Source organism: Panthera uncia, chromosome F2 (assembly GCF_023721935.1).
Source record: "Panthera uncia isolate 11264 chromosome F2, Puncia_PCG_1.0, whole genome shotgun sequence".
In the NCBI taxonomy this organism is placed as follows: domain Eukaryota; kingdom Metazoa; phylum Chordata; class Mammalia; order Carnivora; family Felidae; genus Panthera; species Panthera uncia.
In genome coordinates, this window is record NC_064812.1 from 11,248,886 (window position 1) to 11,271,348 (window position 22,463).

Below are 22,463 nucleotides of genomic sequence, written 5' to 3' on the forward strand. Positions count from 1 at the left end.
TGGACAGGTTAGCCCCACAGGCAGGGGTGAACCACGAAGTGCAATGAAGTAGGCGAAGTGCAATGAAGTAGGCGGATCCGAGGGCCCTGCAGGGGAGTATTCCTTAGATCTGCTCTGCAGCGGGGGGGGGGGGGGGGGGCCTGGTGCACATAAAAGTGACCAAAAGGCAACAGTGAGCAAGCCAGTGTATATCTGTGAGCACAGCAGCCCCGTGTGCAACATTGAAACACTTAAGCTCCTGAAAACAGGAATTAAAGCTCAGATAAACACAGCTGTTTTGCAAAAAACCTTACCCCACAGCAAACCCTAGGCAGAGGCTCAGGAGGCCAAAACTCTGACCTGCAAAACCGCCTGGGGAGAAAGCTTGCCGGTGGGCAAGCTTCTGTGGGCAGAATTTTACATGTTGCTTCACAGGTCCAAGTGGATCTCAGAATAAGCCGTCCGCACGCTGAAAATACGTTAGGGGCAGGTTCTCAGGCTGGGTGGCTAGCATCATCGGGGTGGGCGGGGAGAGGGGGCTTCAGTATTCGAGTCAGACTCCGGGGCCCTGTGCCTGGAGATTCGGGGTCGTTCTGAGCCTGCATCTAGCCGGCATCCACAGGTGATTCCCACCCACCAACCGGGGGCGCGGTCCCCGTCATCCTCAAAAACGACAGGAACTTGAAACCCCACTTTCCCCAGGGACAGGTGAGAGATCAGAACGACAAATGTGCGCAAAGCTCGACACGCAGTTGGTCCTTGCTAGGCATCCCTTGAGTGAGTGAACGCAGGAACCCGGCAAAGGCACCGGCCGTTGGGGGAGGGGGAGGGTCACGTTAGCAGGGGAAGCATCGTGCTTTCAAGGGCGTGGGGAGCACCCACCCCAGCGAGGGCCAAGGCCAGGGAGCCTCTGATCCACATTTGCTCTGCCCACTTGCACTGCATACTGCTGACTCCCACCCAGTAAACAGGCGGCTTGACAATGGACCTCTTTTTATGGCGCACTAAGCCTCAGAACAAAGATTCACAAGAATGCATTGTCCAAATGTGCAAGCTTCGTTCCTGCTCAGCTGGAACCACTTAGAAAACTCAGACGCCAGGACTCCCCTGGCCTGCCCTGCCGCCTGTACCAGCAGGGATCTCGTTTCACGGCTCCAGAGAGAAAGCTCTAGAGGTGACAGAGCAACAGGTGTATATGCCGCCTTTCCTGCTTTCCCTTCCAGGCTAGTGTCGGCGGCCTGGGGTTCACTTTCCCGCCTGAAGCCAAGGCCTGGTCTGGTCCGTGCCAAAGTGGAAGGTGCTGGCGTGGCGGGCCAGCTTGCAAGGAGAGGGAAGATAAGGCAGGAGGCAGAAAATAGGAACAGAGTGAAAGTGAGATCGGCTGAGAATCTGTCTACCGAAGCTGAACTTGCCCCTGGACCCGTAGACTCCCCGGGAGAAATGTGTGCTCGTGCTGGCCGAAAGAATAGAGTGTCCTTAGCAGGACTATTATAATGGTAGAAACCTAGAAACCGCCCAAATGTCCATCAACGGTGCAACGGCCGTGTAAGCTGGGGATTCATCGCACCATGTGATGAGGATGATCATTATACAGACAATAGAGGTGAATGTCCCAGGGTCGAGTGCAGGACGCCAGACTCTAAATTAGAGTTCACCTTCGATTCTACCTAACAAAAAGAAACAACGTGTCCGTGTGGTTACAAGTCGGAATCGCGGTTGCCCAAAGGGAATCCTGCAGGGGACGCTGGGGGACAGACTTTGGGGTACAGATCCTATTCTATTTGTTCCTCGGGGTGCAGCTCACACGCTTCTTCACTTTGTGAAAATTCACTGAGCTGCTCACTTCTGATACGTGCGCTTTCTTCATGAGTTATTCTCAGTGGCATGCTGATAAATGTGTAGCCAGCTCTCAAAAAAGTAAAATATTTAGAAGCCCTTATCTGTAGCATCTCCCAATTCTGGCAGTGTGAGTGTCTCTAGCACGGCTGATTACAAACTGCTAATGTGATGCCCCTGAATGCCAGGTCGGGAAAAGAGGCACAGATTGTCTAGTCCATCCTTGCAAATTGGGTTGAGCCAGCTCCAGGGGTCTGCTGGTTGTACTTCAACAAAAGTTTTTTGTTTTGCTTTGCTTTGCTTTGTTTTGTTTTGTTTTAAAGGAAGCCTGGGGCGCCTGGCTGGTCGGTAAAGCCTGTGACTCTCGATCTCGGGGTTGTGAGTTCAATCCCCACAATGGGCATGGAGCCCATTTAAAATAAAGGTTAAAGGGGCGCCTGGGTGGCTCAGTCGGTTAAGCGTCCGACTTCAGCTCAGGTCACGATTTCTCGGTCTGTGAGCTCGAGCCCCGCATCGGGCTCTGGGCTGATGGCTCAGAGCCTGGAGCCTGCTTCCGATTCTGTGTCTCCCTCTCTCTCTGCCCCTCCCCCGTTCATGCTCTGTCTCTCTCTGTCTCAAAAATAAATAAACGTTTAAAAAAAATAAAATAAAATAAAGGTTAAAAATAATAATAAAGGGGCACCTGGGTGGCTCCCTTGGTTAAGTGTCTGACTCTTGATTTCAGCTCAGGTCATGATCTCACAGTTTGTGGGTTCAAGCTCCGCATGGGGCTCTGTGCTGACAGCTCGGAGCCTGGAGCCTGCTTCGGATTCTGTGTCTCCCTCTCTCTCTGCCCCTCCCCTGCTCACGCTTTCTCTCTTTCTCTCTCTCTCTCTCTCTCTCTCTCTCTCTCTCTCCTCCTCCTCTCAAAAATAAACATTAAAAATTTTTTAATTAAAATAATAATAATTAAAATTAAAAGCTAAATCTGCTCGAATGCGAAGGTGAGCCCTTGATGACCTCACTACATGCTTAACATCTGTCACCTACCTCCCCACCTCTCTTCTTTTTTAAACATCAACAGCTTGGGGCACCTGGCTGGCTCAGTTCGTAGAGCATGTGACTCTCGATGTTGGGGTCATGAGTTTGAGCCCCGTGTTGGGTGTAGAGATTACTTAAATAAAACTCAAACATATAACGGCTTCATTGCAATATAAGTCACAGATCATACAGTTCGCCCATTTAAAATGTACATTTCAATGGTGTTTAGTGTATTCCCAGAATTGTACAACCATCACCACACTTAACTTTAGAACATTTCATCACCCCAAGAAGAAACCCCGTATCCGTTAGTCACTCCCCATTTCCCTTCAGCTCTTGACAATTGGTAATTTACTTCCGGTCTATATAGGTTGGTCTCCTTTACACCTTTCATATAAATGGAATCATAAAATATATGGTCCTCTCTGGCTTCTTCTACTTAGCATAATGTTTTCAGGGGTCATCCATGTTGTCCAATATATCAGTATTTCATTTCTTTTCATTGCCAGGTAATATTCCACCCTATGGATGTACTTTGCTTTGTTTATCCGTTGATGAGCCTTTGGATGGCGTCCCCTGTTTGGACCGTTTTGAATAACGCTGCTGTGAACATTTGTGTGTCAGGTCTTGTGTGGGCGTATGTTTTCATTTCTCATCCCTAAGAGTGGACATGCTGGGTCATGGGTATCACTGTGTGTGACCATGTGAGGAGCTTCGGACTGATTTCCACGGTGGCGCCCTGTGTTACACCCCCACCAGCGGTCCGTGAGGACTTCCTGTTTCTCCACGTCCTCGACAACACTGTTTATTATCTGTCTTTTTTATGAGAGCCTGCCACGTGGGGTTGGAGTGGTGTCTCATTGTGGTTTTGATCTGCGTTCCCCTGATGACTAACGCCATGGATCGTCTTTTCATGTGCTTCCCGGCCACGTGTAAGTCTGCTACAGAGAAGGCTACATAGTAACCTTTCCCCGGGTTAAAATGGGGATTGTCTTTTCGTTACTGACTTGTAGGAGGTTTATTTGTTTGAGAGAGAAAGAGAGTGAGCAGGGGAGGGGCAAAGGGACGGAGAGAGAGAATCCCAAGCAGGTAGCCCTCCATCAGCACAGAGCCAGACTCGGGCTCGAACCCACGAACTGCGAGATCATGACCTGAGCTGAAATCCAGAGTCAGACGCTCAACCCACTGAGCCACCCAGGCGCCCCTACAGGAGTTCTTTATATATACTACATACAAATCCCTTATCAAAGATATGATTCACAAAACTTTTCTTTCCTTCTGTGGGTGGTCTTTTCCTCCCACTCTTGGACGTGAACGTGTCTTCAAGAAGATGGAACTTTCAGGAGTCACAAACTCTGAAGCCTTCAAAGCCGGGAAAATAACCTAAATATGTGAGTGATCTTTGGGATTTCTCTGGTAATACTGTTGTCCAGACTAAACTATGCATTTCTACAGCCTCTAGAAGCAGAGCTACGGGCTTTGGAGTCTCTGGCCCTGGGTTTGAGGCTGCGTGCCTCCCTCACAGCTGAGCGAACGTGGGCCAGTCAGCCTGCCCCTCAGCCCTTAGTTTGCTTGTCCCTGAAGCGTGAACACCCCCACCACCCTCACAAAATGGACAGAGGACAGACAACTTGGAACACTTCACGATAAACCCTCCTGAATAATGTGTCTGTACATGCCACTTTGATAAATATATTTTTTAATATAAGACCTGCATCTGGTCTGGTATAAATTATTGGATCCATAAATGATAATTCCTCTCTCCCCGATATTTACACCAAAGAGCCTGTCACAGCTCCCTCAACCCTCTACTTTCAGATCATTCTTTTTTTTTTTTTTTAATTTTGTTTATTTTTGAGAGAGAGACAGAGAGAGAGAGAATGCAAGCAGGGGAGGGGCAAAGAGAGAGGGGGACAGAGGATCCGAAGCAGGCTCTTGGCTGTCGGCACAGAGCCCCATGCGGGGCTTGAACTCGCCAAGCGCGAGATCCACGAACCTCAAGATCACGACCTGAGCCAAAGTGAGACGCTCAGTTGACCGAGCCACCGAGGCGCCCCTGCTTTTCATTCTTATTTCCTCAGGGGCCAACAGGAGTGTTTCTCAGCTTCTTGGGCCAAAAAGAACTTTACCAACATTTGAAACCAAAAGAAAGTGTTCTTTTGCTCTCCTTTCGAGAGGAAACCCTTCTGGCCCCTGTAAGGGTTTCTCGGTCTCCCCCGCAGCACCACCCCCACCGCACAGAGGGGGAGCCCCTCGGGGAGTCTTGGGCCTGGTGCCTGCACCTTGCAGCCCTCACCCTGACGCCCCCCTCTCCCCCACCCTGCAGCCAGCATGCTTGCACAGCTGCCTGGGGAGCAGGGGGCAGGGGGCAGGGGCCGCGGTCTCGGGTCCTGGAGGATCAGGCCTGGTGGTTCCGAAGCCAGACTTTCTTTCACACACAGCTTTCCTCGGGGGGCATGGACACATTGCTGAAGGTTGAGCTGTGAGTTTAAAAATAAAAATGAAACTCTGGTACAAGTTCCTCATCTCTGCCCCCTTGGGCTCTTAACGGTCAAGTCACTCCCTCCGGTGAGTCAGGCTGGGAAATGCTGATATCACCTCGGTCAGAGAATCCTCCCTGCAGGGCAGGCTTCCCGAGGCTCAGACCTGCTCCCTGGCACCGTGATCGTGACCGGAAGGCCCGACCAGCGGCCAGGAGGTCCTCTAGGGGCCAAGCGGAGAGCAGGGGCCCCGCTGCCCCCCCTTTGCCCTCTGCGGGCTTTGTTTTCCCCTCTCCTCACCCCCGCGGGGCTCACGCTTGAGCCTGAGAAGCACAAGCCCTGCACCCCGGGGCTCTGAGTCAGCAGGTGGGGCCCAGGACCCCGCCCTCTGACCAGATCCACCCAGGTGGTTCGACGCTGCTCACGGACCGTCCCCTGAAACTAACACTGATATATTTTCCCTTCTCTTGTTTAATCAGAGCAACACGAGACTAGGAAAGCATGGATGGAAATGGCCTGGGGCCCGGCTGCTACGCTGAGAGCTCCCTTCCAGCCCCAGCGGCTGCCCGGCCCCCTCCACTCACCGATACCCCCCACCCTACCCCAGGGGCTCTGGCACCTCCAGGGCCCAGGCCGCTGCCCAGATGTGAAGGTCCTACTAGGCACCAGCTGTATCTGCCCTCGTCTTGCTCCCGGTAGCTCTAAGCACATCGTGGGGCCTCAGGTAACAGCTTTTCTGTTTTTTTTTGTTGTTGTTTTTTTTTTTGTTTTTTTAATGTTTATTCATTTTTGAGAGACAAAGACAGACAGAGTGCAGGCAGGGGAAGAACAGAGAGAGAGGGAGACACAGAATCCACAGCAGGCTCCAGGCTCCGAGCTGTCAGCACAGAGCCCTTCACAGGGCTCGAACCCATGAACCGCGAGATCATGACCTGAGCCAAAGTCAGATGCCCAGCTGAACCACCCAGGCGCCCCCTCAGGTAACATCTTTAAGGAGGGAGAACAAGAAGCCTGACCCCAGCCCCCCAAAATTATGCCAAGAGAAGAATGACAAGAAGAAAAACAACCTAGTCCCAGCTCTTGAAATCAGATCCAGTTGGCACCATTATGAACACGGTTCTTCACGGTTCTGCTCCTGTCCAGTCAGGAGGGGGTGGGGGGCAGCAGGGGCAAGAAGAATAGGAGACACCTCCTGATCAGCACTGCAGAACCCAGGAGGGCGGAGCCTGGGTCCGTCCTCGCTTAACTCCAACCGATGGGATGAACTTGAGCGAGCCTTTTCCCTTCTCCATTTTAGCTTCTTGGTCTCTGCAGCAGGGAGTACATAGCTTTGCCTGTCCTGGAGCCACCGGGAGTGTGTGCTTGTCTGTGCGTGTGCATACGTGCACATGTGTGCTCTTGCTGCAGACTGGTGTCCTTCCCAAATCCCTGTGTTGAGATCCTAACCCCCAGGGTGAGGGTATTTGGAGGTGGGCCCTTTGGGGGTGCTTAGGTCAGGAGGATGGAGCCCTCATGAATGGGGTCAGTGCCCTTGTAAGAGAGGCCCCACAGAGCTCCCTCAGTCGTCTTCCACATGAGGACACAGCAAGCGACCCCCCCTCCAGAAGCAGACCCCCACCAGACACCAAATTCGCTGGTGCCTCCATCTTGGACGTCCTATCCGCTAAGGAAAAATAAATAACAAGAAATACATCTTGGGGCACCTGGGTGGCTCAGTCGGCCAGGCGTCTGACTCTTGATTTCGGTTCAGGTCATGATCTCTCCGTTCGTGAGATCAAGCCCCATGTCAGGGTCTGTGCTGACAACACAGAGCCTGCTTGGGGTCCTCTCTCTCCCTCTCTCTGCCCCTCCCCTGCTCGAGCACATGCTCTCACACTGTCACTCTCTCTCTCTTTCTCTCTCAAAATAAATAAACTTGAAAAAAAAAGAGGGGCGCCTGGGTAGCTCAGTCACTTAAGCACCCAGCTCTTGATTTCAGCTCAGGTCAGGATCTCACAGTTCATGGGTTCATGCCCTGCGTCGGGCCCTACGCTGACAGTGCAGAGCCCCCTTGGGATTCTCTCCCCCTCACTCTGCCCCCCTCCCCTGCTCGCTCTCACTGTCTCTCTGAAAATAAATAAATATACTTAAAAAAGATTGTTTTTAAAAGAAAGAAATCTCTGCTGTTTTAAACCGCTCAGTCTATGGTAATGTGTTATAGATGAAGACAGTTCGTGTGTGTGCATATGTGTATGTGTGTGCATATGTGCGTGTGTGTGTGTGTGTGTGCGTGTGTATATGTGTGAGCATGTGCGTGCATATGTGTGTGTGCATGTGGATGTGCTTATATTAGGCTCCGAGCATGGTGAATCACTGTTCTGTTAGATGAGGTGATTTTTCCCCTTGCCATGACCTTCTGGAACGTGTACAGTATCTTGCCTTCCGGCCTGCTCTGCCATAATGAATCACTGCAGGAACTAGCAAGCTCTGTCTCCACTCCCGTGAGCCCCAGTTAGCTCCCCCTCTTGTGCCCTGAGGACGCTGGTCAGAGCCGCAGGATGCTGAGCTCCAGGCTGCAGAAAGTATCCGGTCCTGGCCCCTTCCAGGGCCCGTCTGCCCTCAAGGGCTTCAGGCACCGGCCAAGGAGAGGGCGGCCGTGGGATCCCCCCGGTCCGGGGAGATGAGAGTGGCCTGGACTCCCCAAGAACAGGTGCACTCAGAAGGAGCCCTCCCTGATCCTGGGTATCTCTGGCCCGGGGAGGCCAAGTGACTTGCCCACACGTTGATTAAACACTTAGCATTTTTCAGGCACTTAAAATATCCTACTGTGTTTTAGCCTCAAAGTAAGTGTTTAAAATAAGTCCTGTTATTATTTCCACTTTACAGATGGGGCCCCTGGGGCTTTCGAGGGGGTAGTTTCCTATTGCTGCCATCACAAATGACCACAAACACAGTAGTTTACAACAACACAAACTCATTCTCCCATCGTTCCAGATGTCAGAATTCTAAAATCAAGGGGCTCCTGGGTGGCTCAGTCAGTTAAGCGTCTGACTTCAGCTCAGGTCACGATCTGACGGTTTGAGGGGTCGAGCCCCGTGTCGGGCTCTGTGCTGACAGCCTACTTTGGATTCTGTGTCCCCCCTCTCTCTCTGCCCCTCCCCTGCTCAAGCTCTGTTTTTCTCTCTCTCTCAAAAATAAATAAACGTTAAAGAATACAAAAATAAAAAGAAGTCTAAAATCAAGGTGCTGGCCCGGCTGTGTTCCTTCTGGAAACTTCAGGGGAGAATCCATGTCCTTGTTTTTTTTCAGTTTGAAGAGCCTCCTTGCGTTTCTCTGGCTGGTGGCCGCCTCTCCCATCTCCAAAGTGTGTGGCTCCAACCTCTGGTTACGTGGTCACATTTTTTTCTTCCATTGACCCTCTCACAATCCTGTATAATTATTGCGATGACATTGGGCCCACCTGGACCATCCGGAATAATCTCCTGATCTCAAAATCCTTAATCACAGCTGCAAAGTCCCTTTTGCCAGGGGAGGTAACCTGCTCACAGGTCCCGGGAATAAGGACATGGATGTCTTTGGGTGGTGGTGGGGGGGCAGGGGGGGTGCTTTATTCTATGACCGAGAGCTTAAAGGACTTTTCCCAAAGTCACTCAGCTGGAGAACAGTCTGGGTCGGGTGGCGTCCAGGGGCTTGCTTCCTCAAACCACTGTGACCACATGCTTGTCATCTGTGGCCACACCCAGCAGCTCTCCCACCAGCAGGGCTTGCACCTGGCTCTGCCCTTGACAGGTTCCCCTGCCCGACACTCGCCAGCCAGGGGCAAGGGTCGGCCCAGCCAGGAGTGGACAGGGAGGGCGACCCCCCCAGGAATCTCAGCCTTGCCCACCAGGCCTCCAGGTCTTTAATGTCCTTCCAGTTTGAGGCAACGTCTCCTCGTGCCTGGTCACCCATCTTCCTAGACTGATAGATACCTAGGCCTCTTTCTGATCACCATCCCTTCTCTCAAAAAAGCATTTACCGGGTACCTACTATGTGCCGGGACCCCGGGACACAGAGGAAAATCACCACCGATCATGCTTATGTGAACACTTAGGGTCAAATCCACGAAGCAAATGTCCACAATACTTACATAAAGAAGTTTCCGGGAGGGTGGCAGCCTAAGTTATAATAATCCTTTTGGCAATACATAAGAGGCACAAAAAGTATTAATATGCCAACCCAAACTCCAACTCTTGGGAATTTTCCCTGAGAAAAATACAAGATTTATACCATTCTGTAATTTAAAAAAATACACGTGACTAGTTAATTATGGTACCTCCACCCAAAAAAATATGTAGCCACAGGAAAGAACCACAGAACACACAAACATGCTTACTGTATGATGGCTTCAGAGCATAACCTAACACGCAGCAACAGGGCACTAATTTACAAAGCTAAGGTGCATCCGGACAAGGGAACGCTAACAGCCGTGAAAAAGAAGACGGAAATCCTGCCGCGTGTCAAAAGAGAAAGATCTCCGTTACATATGCGGTTTAGACGTGGAAAAATTCTGGAGAGATCTGAGATTTGAGTGCCACTGTTCTGAGGTCAGAACTGTATGTCTGCAGCCTTATACATGTATAATATATATAATGATATATATACACATATATACATATATTATAATATATATACATATATACATGCATATATTTACATATATGTGTGTGTGTGTGTGTGTGTGCATGTGTGTAACTGGTGGAGACAAGTCTTAACCACTTTGGAATAAACCACTTTGGAAAGTGTGTAATAGTTTTAATAAGTTTGAAGTTACATTTATCACCTATGACCCAGCCGCTTCAGTCTTGGATACAAATGAGATTCTTTCCTACGTGAGCACAAGGAGGCAGGGAAAAGAACATCCCTGCAAAAGCCCCGTTTAAATTTTTTTTTCAACGTTTTTTATTTATTTTTGGGACAGAGAGAGACAGAGCATGAACGGGGGAGGGGCAGAGAGAGAGGGAGACACAGAATCGGAAACAGGCTCCAGGCTCCGAGCCATCAGCCCAGAGCCTGACGCGGGGCTCGAACTCACGGACCGCGAGATCGTGACCTGGCTGAAGTCGGACGCTTAACCGACTGCGCCACCCAGGCGCCCCGGAAAAAGCCCCGTTTAAAAGAGCAAAATATTCGAATAATGCAGATGTCATCTGCATGGCCCAGACGATGGTGGTCACGTTATACAGTGGAATACTTACAAAGTGTTGATAAATTCTTAGAACGAGTTAACCAGTTTTTCTAGGTGTCATTCTACTACCTAGAAAATGATCCATTCTGGGGCCCCTGGGCAGCTCAGTTGGTTGAGCGTCTGACTCTTGATTTTGGCTCAGGTCATGATCTAATGGTTCATGGGATCGAGCCCCATGCTGGGCTCTGCGCGGACAGTGTGGAGCCTGCTTGGGATTCTCACTCTCCCTCTCTCTCTCTCTGCCCCTTCACCACTTGTGCTCTCTCTCTCTTTCTCAAAATAAACAAATAAAGGAGTATTTTAAAAAAGAAAATGACCTGTTCTCATGGAGCCTGCAAGGTAACAGAGGGTTGGAGAGACAGAAAGACTACTGGCTTTCCACGTGGTGGTAATGAACCACTGTGAATCACTCCATGAACAGACCAGGGCTACATGTAGCCACATGAATCGCACTGAGCAAAAAAGAAAAGTGCAGAAGGATTCATACAAAATGCAACCACTTGTGCAAAGTTTTAAAAATCCACAAAGGTCTACATATTGTCTATGCATGGGCAGTGATGAAAGATGAGTGCAGAATAACGGTCCCCCACAGGACGGGTGGGGGAAGGGCTCGTCCCGTCTCTTTCCTCCCAAAGAAAAGGAAAGAGAGAAGGAAGGAGAGATGGCAGGAAGGAAGAGAGAGATCTGACGCAACCAGGGCACAATGTGGACATATTGCAGAGCACGTGGCAAGTCGCCCTGGGGCTGGCCCTGGAAGGAAGGGTGTGACCTGCCCGGGTTTGGTGGCAAGAAGAGGGAAGCACATTTCGGGAGGGAGAAGCTGCCTCAACAGACAGGGCACCTTTCTACCATCATGCCGAAACGCTTTCACCACTGCGAAGAAGCGAACACCCAAGCTGTTTTTCTCTCCCGGACGTTAGCTGTGGGCAGGATGGCCTCCCCTCTGTCCTCCTCCACACCGGGCTCACCTTCACCTCGATTCTCCCTCGTTCCCCCTCCTGTTTGTGACATTTCCGCCAGAGGTTGGGCAGAAAGTATACGGGGTCCTCCTGCGAAGCCCAGCTGCCGAGCCTCTGCGCAAACGCCCCCGGCCCCGGGGACTGAGGAATGTCTTCTGTCTTATGAGTTCTTCCAAGACACATTTACAGAGCACCTGCTGGGTGCCAGGCCCCGTTCTGTGTGCTCAGGAATCAGACAAACAAGATCTCCATTTTCTTGAAATTTACATCCAGTGGGAGGAAACAGAAAACTCATAGGTAAGGTAGTATCTGATAAGTGCCATGTAGAATATCCAACAAGATAGTCTGATACTGACCAGCGTCCCTTGGGAATCCCACCGGACTTTAGAGACTTCTTGCTTTTCCCTCAATGAGGCTTAAAGTGAACTTTTGACTATCCCCCCCACCCCCCAAAATAAAAATCTGTTTTAGGCTTATGATTCTCTTTCACTGAAAAAAGAGGGGATTCGGGTTAAAACAGTTTCCCGAATCGCTTTGCTCTCTGTCCCTCTGAAATACCATTGGTGTGCCAGGAATGTGACTTTTATGAGCATTCTCCGGTGACAATGCCTGTTCCTTGCCTGTTCTTGCCACGATTAGTTGGTAACAATTCTTGCAGGAATGAGCCAGCTCTCTCTCACCAGTCAGGTGATGCACCCAAAGATTTACTTTTTTAATCTGTAAGACAGGGGTGCCTGGCTGGCTCAGTTGGAGGAAAATGCCACTCTTGATTTCGGGGACATGAGTTTGAGTGTAGAGATTACTTAAATACATTTAAACTGTGAAAACAAAAACATCACGGGGAACTATGATGATTATAGGAGTGTATCTCACTCTTTCTTTTTAAAGCCATTTTTTTTTTTTCCTTTTAAGGATAAAAGGTGTGGAAAGAATCATTCGCTCTTACTTTCCAGAAATACTTTGTGAGCTCTGTTTTGTGCAGACCACGGTGTTTGGTGCTGGGCAGGGAGATGATGGAAGAACTTCCTGCATTCAGTTTCCTGACCATTGGCCCCCAGATGGTCACAGGGTGCGACAAAAAGGGTAAGTGCCCGAGAGGTGCTGTGCAATGGAGTTCAGGGCGGAACAGGGATTCCTTCCGGGGGCAGTCATTGCCCACTCCATGGGGTAGGGCTCTAGAGGATAGGAAGGATCCTCAAAGGAGCAGAGGCTGGGGGGTGGGGGCGAGGAAGGGGGTATGACCCTCTCTAGCCCCTCCAAAATCACTGTCCTTGCAACCCGCTGTCCGATGTCTGAAACAGTATTTTCTCTTGTGTTATTTTTTTCCCCAAATATTTTAAAGCTGGTGAATAAATCCAGCTCTTGTTATCCCGTCTTACTTAGAAGCCCCCCCCCAAATCTGTTTTTTATCTGTAAAGCCTCTTCCTATTGGTGATCCCTACTGTCCTGTCAATGTGGTCACCCAGTGACTGGATTACTAGGTACCCGAGGGTGAATTTTCCAGAGTGACTTCTGGTAACAGTAGAGACAGGTTTAAGGCCCGGAGACCAAGTTCAAGTCCAGCTCCTGCTACTAAATAAACGACTTTGGGCATGCCACTTGGACTCCGGCCTCCGTTTTGTTTCCAGATGGCATAACGCTGCCTGCCTCACCTTCGGGGAACAGAGTTTGAAGGTGAAGGAAAATGTGTATAAAATGCCTTTCTGAGCTCTAAAGTCCCACGGGGTTGTAAGGCCTCTATCAGCCATTCGTACAGGCCTCCCCCACCTCTGTCGACACGGGTGAGTTGCCCACCTCAGAGCCGGCAGGGGCGGGTGACCTTGCTAGGAGCTGCTGGCAGCAGTGAAGGTCGGGTGAGAGGGGGGCAAGGCTTGTTGTAGGGCCCAGTGTTTCTCAAACCCAGCGTGCCTTGGACCCACTCAGCGAAGGTCATCAACGTGCAGGTTCCGGGGCCCAGCCACCCTATCAGACTAGAATATGTAGGGGTGAGGCCCGGAAATCCGTATTTTCCACAAGTCCTCCAGAGGATTCTGGCATAAGTGGCTCTGGGACCGTGCTTTTTTTGTTTAAATTGTTTCTTTTGGGGGCACCTGGGTGGCTCAGTAGGTTGAGCATCCGACTTCAGCTCAGGTCATGATCTCGCCGTCTGTGGGTTCTGTGCTGACGGCTCCGAGCCTGGAGCCTGCTTCGGATTCCGTGTCTCCCTCTCTCTCTGCCCTTCCCCACTCGTGCTCTGTCTCTCTCTCTCCCAAAGATAAATAAACATTAAAAAAAATTAAAAAAAAAAAAAAAAAAAGAACATAGGATTGAGAGTCTGGAGAGCTGGGCTTTAGTCCTGTCTCTCACTTGCTCTGCGACCTTCTGTAAGTCACTCAAATTCTCCATGATTCGGTTTCCTCACGTGCAAAGGGAAGAGTGCTGCCCTGTCTTCATCTCAGGACTGTGAAGTGACATCACAGGAGACCAGGGCTATGGAAACCCTTTGAAATGTAGGAAGCGCTGAGCTTCTGAAACACAGTCCCAGGGAAAATGGAAATAGAGCCTGCGAGCAAGGGAGACTTGAAAGCCATCGCAGAGGCAGCCGGGGCCTCAGGGAGAGCCTGGGGCAAGGACGTCTTGACACGGAGCTGAGCAGCGGGCCAGGGGGGCATCCTTGGGGAGGCAGGGCGCGTCCTACAGTCCTACCCGTGGGTCAGAGGAGGCCAGGGCGAGGGTGGGAACTGAACCTGGAGGGAGGGAGGGAGGGAGGGAGGGAGGTGAGGGAGGAGACTTCCACACCACAGGGGAAGGGGTGAGGCCAGAGGAGCCAGGACACAAACCACAGGGGTGCAGTTCACATGGGGCACCTGGGTGGCCTGGTCGGTTAGGCATCTGACTCTTGCTCTCAGCTCAGATCATGATCTCATGGTCCCGTGAGATGGAACCCCGAGTGGTGCTCTGGGCCGAGAGCCCAGAGCCAGCTTGGGATTCTCTCTCTCTCTCTCTCTCTCTCTCTCTCTCTCTGCCCCACCCCTGTTCACATGCACTCATGCTCTCTCTCTCTCTCTCTCTCAAAATAAAATAAGTAAATTAAAAAAAAAAAACAACGTTGGGGCACCTGGGTAGCTCGCTTGGTTGAACGTGTGACTCTTGATTTTGGCTCAGGTCATGACCTCACGGTTCATGGGAGGGAACCCCGTGTTGGGTTCTGTGTTGACAGCGCGGAGTCTGCTTGGGATGGTCTCTGCCTCTCTGCCCCTCCCCGCTCACAGGCTTTCTCTCTCTCTCTCTCTCTCAGAAATAAAATACATAACATTACAAAAGTAAAGAAAACATAACACGTAAAAACAGTTCATTTAACCCTAAAAACACCAGATTGATGCGATAGCTCATGTTCCCAATTTCCTTGGCCCCAGAAAGGGTAATCAACTGGCCAAAGTCACACAGCGAGGAGGAGGCTGAACCAGTATCTCCATCCAGTTATTGTGGCTCCAGAGTCCATGCTCCTAATCACTTTGCTGGCTCTCTGTGGCAAAGAGAGAGAGTAAAGGTTAGGACAGCGGTTCTTCTGGAGAAGGAGGGACAGAAGGGGAACCAGAAGGGTCTGCAGAGAGCCCCAAGGCTGTTATGTTTGGGGCTTTTTTTAAAAAAGCATCTGCACGAATATGACTGAATCCGTTTGCGAGGGCTGTCATAGCAAAGTACCGAGGACTGGGTGGCTTAAACGGCAGAAATTTCTTTTCTGGCAATCCCAGAGGCTGTTCTTTCCCGCAGCCTCTCTCCCTGCCTCGTAGACGAAGATGCCTTCATACAGTCTTCACTCTGTACGTGTCTGTGTCCTAATTTCCTCTTGTAAGGACGCCATTCATAGTAGATTACAGCCCATCCCTGTGACCTCATTTTAACTCAATCATCTCTTTCAAGACCCTTGTCTCCAAAAACAATCACATTCTCGGGAGTAGGGGGTAAGACTTCAACGTACGAATTTGGGGGCGGGGGCCCGTAAATAATGGCCGAATAAGAAGATAGGACGGCGCTGGTGGCGGGTACGTGGGTACAGTGCTCCACATTGCTTTGTATGCATAAAATATTTCAGAATTAAAAAGTCAGTGTGATCGATTACAATACCGCACTTAGTAATGATGAGGCACGCTGGGTGGGAAGGGGAAAGAGTCCCCGAGAAATGGCCACGTGCAGCCTCACTGCGGTCCAGAGCCGGCTTCTCAGGCTGCGCCCTAAAAGCACTTGGAGACCTTTGAGAGCACTCTGAAGTCTGAGCCCCACCCAAAATCAATGAACTCAGAACCTTGGGCTGAGGCTCACATCTTGGAGGGCAAACAGGTTCCCCAGGTGTGTCCAACATGCACCGGGGCTGAGAACCGCTGCTCTAAGTCGGTGGGTGGCTCGCAAACTAGCTTCTGCGGAACCACCTGGAGGGCTTGTTAAACCCAGGGCGCTGGGCCCCGCCTCTGAGTCGGAGTCAGTCTGGGGCAGGGCGGAGACCTCGCCGTTCTCGTCGGTTCCCAGGGGCTGCTGCTCCGAAGACCATCTCTGGAGAACACGTCTCTGAGCGGGTGCACAGCTGCAACCTGCGGCCAGACACCTGCTGTCTGGGGAGCATGGGGTTTTGTAAAGATGGGAAGGTGAATGCCACGCTCTCCCCATCACCCCGGTCTCCACTGCTCCCTATCGCTTGGTGGGGGGGGGCTTTCTCTGCAAGAGGGGGAGGGTCTGCAGAGAAGCTCCACTCGGCGGTGAAACCCGTCAGGCAAGGTCAGTGTGACATCAGTATCTATCTGTTCCCCACTCCTCCGTCCATTTCTTATTCCGCACACCTTTATTCGGCACTAATCATGTTTCGGGTACCGTGCTAAGGGCTGGGCCCGAAACGCCGAATAAGACATAGTATCTGGCCTGGAGGAAATGACACTGAAGGAGAAACAGTAGTTTCTCTTTGCCGACTCTCCTGTGTGGGTTTCAGGCTGTCGGTGCCTGGCCTGTCCATTTAAAGCTCTGTGGGATTGACATTCTCTCATATACGCGAACGAGGAAGCAAGATTCAACAGGGTGGATATAGTGTAATTGCAACTATATTAAAATAAAATGCATTTTATTTTTTTTAACGTTTTTATTTATTTTTGAGACAGAGAGAGACAGAGCATGAACGGGGGAGGGTCAGAGAGAGAGGGAGACACAGAATCTGAAACAGGCTCCAGGCTCTGAGCGGTCGGCACAGAGCCCGACGCGGGGCTCGAACTCACGGACGGCGAGATCGTGACCTGAGCTGAAGTCGGACACTTAACCGACCGAGCCACCCAGGCGCCCCATAAAATGCATTTTAAAAAGAGACACAATACGGGGCGCCTGGGTGGCTCAGTCGGTTGAGCGTCCGTCCGACTTCGGCTCAGGTCACGATCTCACGGTCTGTGAGTTCGAGCCCCGCGTCGGGCTCTGGGCCGACAGCTCGGAGCCTGGAACCTGCTTCGGATTCTGTCTCCCTCTCTCTCTGCCCCTCCCCTGCTCTCTCTCTCTCTCTCTCTCTCTCTCTCTCTGTCAAAAATAAATAAACACTAAAAAAATTAAAAAAAAAAAAAGAGACACAATATGTGAAGATGTTAAGAAAGGGCAGTTCCAGGGTTGACCCTGGAAGGGGCATCGTGGGTGGGCTTCGCTTCCTTTCTTGCACTTTTCTCCTGCGGCATTTCTATAATTAGCACCCCTACTTTTACCATTAGAAAGAATAACTCATATAAACACCCTCTCCTCCCTGTGTGTGTCTGCACGAGGCTGTGTGTGTGTGTGTGTGTGTGTGCTCACGCACGTGTGTCTGCACATCTGTGCTTGTGGTCCAGCGTGGAGAGACGTTTTATGCTTAGAGAAATTACTCATATTAAACTGAGCGAATGGTTTTATTTCAGTGTGGTCAGACGGGGGACATTTGATGCCTCGCCGACCGTTTTGCGGATACAAGATCACCCCTCCACAGGACAGAATTTTTCTAGAGCAACGAGCGCTGACCCATTTGCATGGCAATGCACTTGAAAGTAACTGCTTCTCAGTGATGTCGCCATGACAAATCACATTTCCCAGCGTTTTGTGCGGAGGTAGGTTCTTGGAGAGTGGGAAAGGCTATCTGCCCCCTCCACTAAACTATCCCAGGGAATTTGCTGGATTTTGACTCTGCTCTCTTGCCCTCGGTGGTAACTGTCACCTCCTAACACAGAGTGACAGGTGACACGCCATGCATTCTCTTCCCTCACCTCCTGTGAGATGCGGGGGAGACCTGGAGGAGCGGAGAGGGACCGGGGCTGACTCTGCCTTGCTTCAGTCCCCTCCCCACTGCCAAACACCAACTGTGTACCGGGCACAGGCAGGTGCGAAATTCGTTTGTGTTCTTGCAGGTCACCAGAGTCTAGATAGTGGTTTCTAGAGCCCCCCGAAGAACGTTGATTCGCTCCCCGCCGCGGACCCAGGTTTCGGAAGATTTTGTGCACCTTATAGTGACCACAAACCGCCACCTGTTTCTGCACCCTCCAGGTGAAATCCTACCTACACTATCCCACTCAGTCCCCACGGCAGTGCGACGATGGGCATGTCATCGTCACCCCACGTTATGTAAGCAGGAAACACAAGGCACAGCGAGGCTTAAGACTTTGTCCAGGGCCCTGCAGCTGCTCAGAGTTGGGATCTGAATTCAGGCCTCTCAGACTCCACCCTGAGCTTTTCTATGATGCCATGCTCTTTTGTCTTTTCGAAATGAAGTTATGATAGAAACCAAAATACTAATACCCAAACTGCATTATTCAATACTAATTGCCTTTACTTCCAATTGTTAAAGAATCGCCTATATAAACTGGCCGCGCAGAGGGCGTTCTGGGCCCCTGTCGCTCCGATTCTGACAGCTGGTTCATTGGTGCAGCCCTATGCTGGATGTTGTGAAATGTTGAAAATACGCTAAAGGTCTTGCTCACCGGCTCCCCCCAACCCCAGCTGGTTCCCCTCCCCACTTCCTCCCTCTCTTCCTTCCTCCCATCCCTTCCTTCTTCCCTCCCTCCCTCCTTCCCTCCTTCTTTCCTTCCTAGTTTTTAAAATTCAAGTGAAAATCTCATAACCTATAGCTAACCATTTCAAAGTGAACAGTTTAGTGGCGTTTACTACATTCACTATGTTGGGCAACCACCACCTCCACCTAGTTCCACAATTTTCATCACCCCAAAAGGAAACTTAGCGTCCATTAAGCGATTGCTGCCCATTGTGCCAGCGCCTGGAAACCATCATTCACCAGCTTTTGAAGCCTGGGCTCCGCGTGCCCAGGTTAGGATCTCTGTTCCAGCCTGGGGGCCAGCTCTCTCTGTCTGCCTTCCTGAGTGAAATCCCTCAATCGGAAGGGGCTGCCTGAGCCACCTGCAACCCCCTTCCCCACGGCCCTCCTGCAATTCCAGGACAGCGGCCCCTAGTGACTTCGGGCTGTGAGACTCCTCTCTGAAGCCCGCCAGTTCTGCATGGCCAGAGGTACAGGAACCCTGTAGCCCCGTGGGATGTGGAATCTACTCGATTACAAAATACTAACCAGCAGGACAAGAACAGGGTTCCCGTGTCTCCTTTCACTTTCTGTTACTTTCCACACGCAGTAGCTTTTACTCTTGTGAAAAACCAGATGCTCAGTGGGGAGATACATATTAAAAAAAAATGATGCTTTTTAAAATTTTATTTATTTTGAGAGAGAGAGCGAGCGAGCATGGGGAAGGGGCAGATAGAGAGAGAGAGAGAGAGAGGGAGAGAGAGCCCCAAGCAGACTCTGCACTGTCAGCACAGAGCCCAATGCAACTCACGAACGGTAAGATCACAACCTGAGATGAAATCAAGAGTCAGATGCTCAAGCGACTGAGCCACCCAGGCACCCCGGGAAATGCACACTTTTGATGGGCTTTTGCATACATGATGGAAGGAGCCAGCTATTTTGCTCGAAGGATGTGTGGACAGCACGTGCTATGGGAGAATAGGATACTGAGGTTGCGAGCAAAATGTGCCTGCTGTTTTAGAGCCGAGAAAGCATTACAAATTCATGATCTCATGCACATTTCTCAAACAGAAGATAATGTTCTTATTCCCATTTTACAGGATGAGGAAATTCAAGGAGTCGGAAGCTAATTGACTTGCCCAAAGCTGCACAGCTGGAAATTGCAGGCAGGCCTTCCTGACTCCAAAATCAGTGCCCTTTTCAGGACACCAAATATTATGGGCCGACTGCTGGTGTTTCCCCACAACACATAGGTTGAAACCTAATCCCCAACGTGATGGTGTTGGGAGGTGGGGCCTCTGGGAGTGATTCGCTCGCTCGTGAGAGTGGAGACTTCATCAATGGGATTAGTGCCCTTGTGAAACAGACCCCAAGGCCCCCAGCGGATTTGGTGACTGGTGAGGGAGGGCCCACTCTCTGGGTCATAGCCTTCTTCAGTGTGTCCTCACATGACATAGGTTTTTATCCCCAGGTCTCCATCTGCTTGAATTTGTCACATCTGTCAGGACCTGACCGATGAGCAAGATCAAAGGCCAGAATCATCCTCTTAGCCTTGCTGTATTCAGTGAGTGGAGACACACATGAGTCGGACTCCTCATTTTAGACATCTCTGAATTCCGTGGAGTGCAGGTGAAGCGTGATCCAGCCCCTGCACACACCTTCACTTATTCCTCCCTGCCTCCTGACGCCCCACACTACACCCTATGTTACATTCACTCCAAACCGTTTGAAGTTCCGAAGCATGCCAGAAAATTCTTTACCCCTATGCCTTTCATCATTATTGTGATAATTATGACAATGCTGATACTGTTCTCCTGGGTCTTACTAATGTGCTGGGTTCTACACATGTGCTGTTTCACTTAAATCCCCCTCCCCAACTCATGAAGCTGTCATTGTCAATCCCACTTAACAAATGAGCAAACTGAGGGTCAGGGTGAAGAGCTGGGCTTTGGAGCCAGACAATCTGGGTTCATGCCCAGCTCCACTGCTATCTAATTAGTCTGACCTTGGGCGAATTCCATCTGTCTCCCAGCTCCAGTATCTTGCGTAACACTGAGCATGATGAACCTGCCTCGTGGGGCTGTTCTGAGAATTAAATTAGATGGGCACGGCGTTTGGCAACTGGTTAGAACTTCAGAAATGTTCGGAATTATTAATGCCCACTTCGTAAGTGGCCAAGAAAGAAACTGACTCAGCTCAGCTCTGATTCCAACCCCTTGGCTTCTCAAGTTGCTAGTTCAGGACCCAGCTGTGTCCCCTCTGCTCCACCACGGCAAGGTGGGCTTCACTGCCCTTCTTTAGAGATGAGGGCACTGATGCTCAGGCAAGGTTCCAGGTGCTTCTTTTTCACTTGGCCTAAATGCCTCTCAGAACTTCTAGGAAGAGTTTTATGATCTCCTTCTGCCCTCTCTGTGGCTCCCTCCCTTCCAAGTTGAACAAACACCCTTCCCCCTCAGTCTCCTCCATACTGGGTCGTCTGGGCTGCTTTCCTGCAGATCCAGGGCCAGGAGTCCCTTGCAAGTCCTGTTGGAATCAGATCTTCTCACCGCCCCCCACCTCCACCCCCAGCACTGGGCCTGGGTAAGGGAAAGGGTTCAGACCTCTTTGTAGAAGAAACCAACCGGTTATAATCAGGTAAGTCAACACCTGATATTATTTGGGCACATCCCAGCCCCCAACAACACATCCAGGATATCTGGAGGTGGAGGGTGGAAAGACAGTGAAGGATCTTGATGTAACTTATCTTGATGCCCTGCTAGAGGTCAGTGCAAAGATACTTTAAAGAACCCTGTCTATATTCCTGAGAAATGTGGCAGAATTTCAAGACAATGATAGGATGGGCTTGAGGGCGGGAGGAGCAAGGCAGAGGGAAGAAGACTGTCCGTTCCCCATGCGTGTTGTGTTGTTACACGGAGAAAAATGCATTCACTGCCATTACAGAGGAGGGGAAAGATGGGGCCTCCGTAAGATCCGACGCTGGAATTACAGACAGGAGCTTTTTGGGAATTCCTATACTAAAAGTCCTTGGAGAGCCAGCTACTCATGGTGGCACAGGCACCCGAGTCCCTCCCCTGATCCTGCTTTATTTTTCCTCCTAGCACCTGGCACCTCCAGACACATCAGATATTTGCTTGTTGTCTGTCCCCTTGCCTCCCAGGCCGGAATTTTGTCCGGGTTCCCAGTTGTGTCCCCAGGGCCTAGAACAGTCCTGGCACTTAGTAGGCCCTGGCACTTAGTAGGCCCTCAGTAAGTATCTGTTGGAGGCCTAATGTCTTGAACGCACACGCTGTCACCGACCCCGCTGCGAGGTGGGCCGGCCGGATTGGCATCATTCCCAAGCACAGGGGCGGGGGGGGAGGAGGGGGGGGAGCGGACCCAGGGGGCAGGAACCCGGCTGGCCTCAAGGTCGGGAGGCTGGCGCTGGAGCCCGAACCCTGCCCGACAGGCCGTGACCTTGGGCCAGCCCTGCGCCTCCGGGGGCTTGGGGTTTCCACGTCTGGGTCAGCGGGGCGTCGAGCCCCCCACCCCCACCCCCACCCCCCCGCCAGCGCGCCCCGCGCAGCGGCTCGCCCGCCCGCTGTGACTTGCCCAAGGTCACCCCGCCGCGGGCCCCCCACCCCCACCCCGGCCCCCGCCCCCCGCCCCCACCGCGGGTTTTGGGGTGGGGGCCGGCGCGGGGCGGTCCCGGGGCGCCGCGCGCGCTGACGCCGGGCCCCGCGATGCGGCGGGGACGGGGCGCGGGGGGAGGCGGCGTCGGCGAGCGTCCTCCTTTTGTGCGAGCGCCGGCGGCTCGGCTTCTCGAAGGTAAACAGCGTTTCCTCTTCCTCCTCGAGGCGTCTCTTCCTTTTATAGTTATTTCTCGCCTGGCACTCGCCCGGGCCGCCGCCGCTGCTGCTGCTGCTGCTGCTGCTGCCGCCGCGGCGGGGGCCGCTCGCGAACCTGTGGCGGTGACGTGAGACCGGCCAACCCGGAAACGGCGGCGG

At 51.6% G+C, this 22,463-nt stretch overlaps 1 long non-coding RNA gene across 4 annotated transcripts; it reads left to right on the forward strand.

The window, feature by feature from the left end:
• The first annotated feature begins 127 nt into the window (after window positions 1-127).
• On the forward strand, window positions 128-22,011 carry LOC125924730 (uncharacterized). Of its 4 annotated transcripts, none has more exons than XR_007458539.1 (4): window positions 128-6,039; window positions 11,242-12,563; window positions 17,378-17,563; window positions 17,861-22,011. It is a non-coding gene; the product is annotated as an uncharacterized LOC125924730 (long non-coding RNA). The 4 variants fall into 4 exon arrangements; XR_007458537.1 differs by having other exon boundaries at window positions 128-4,226; window positions 5,795-6,039; window positions 17,378-22,011; XR_007458538.1 differs by having other exon boundaries at window positions 17,378-22,011.
• Window positions 22,012-22,463: the final 452 nt, after the last annotated feature.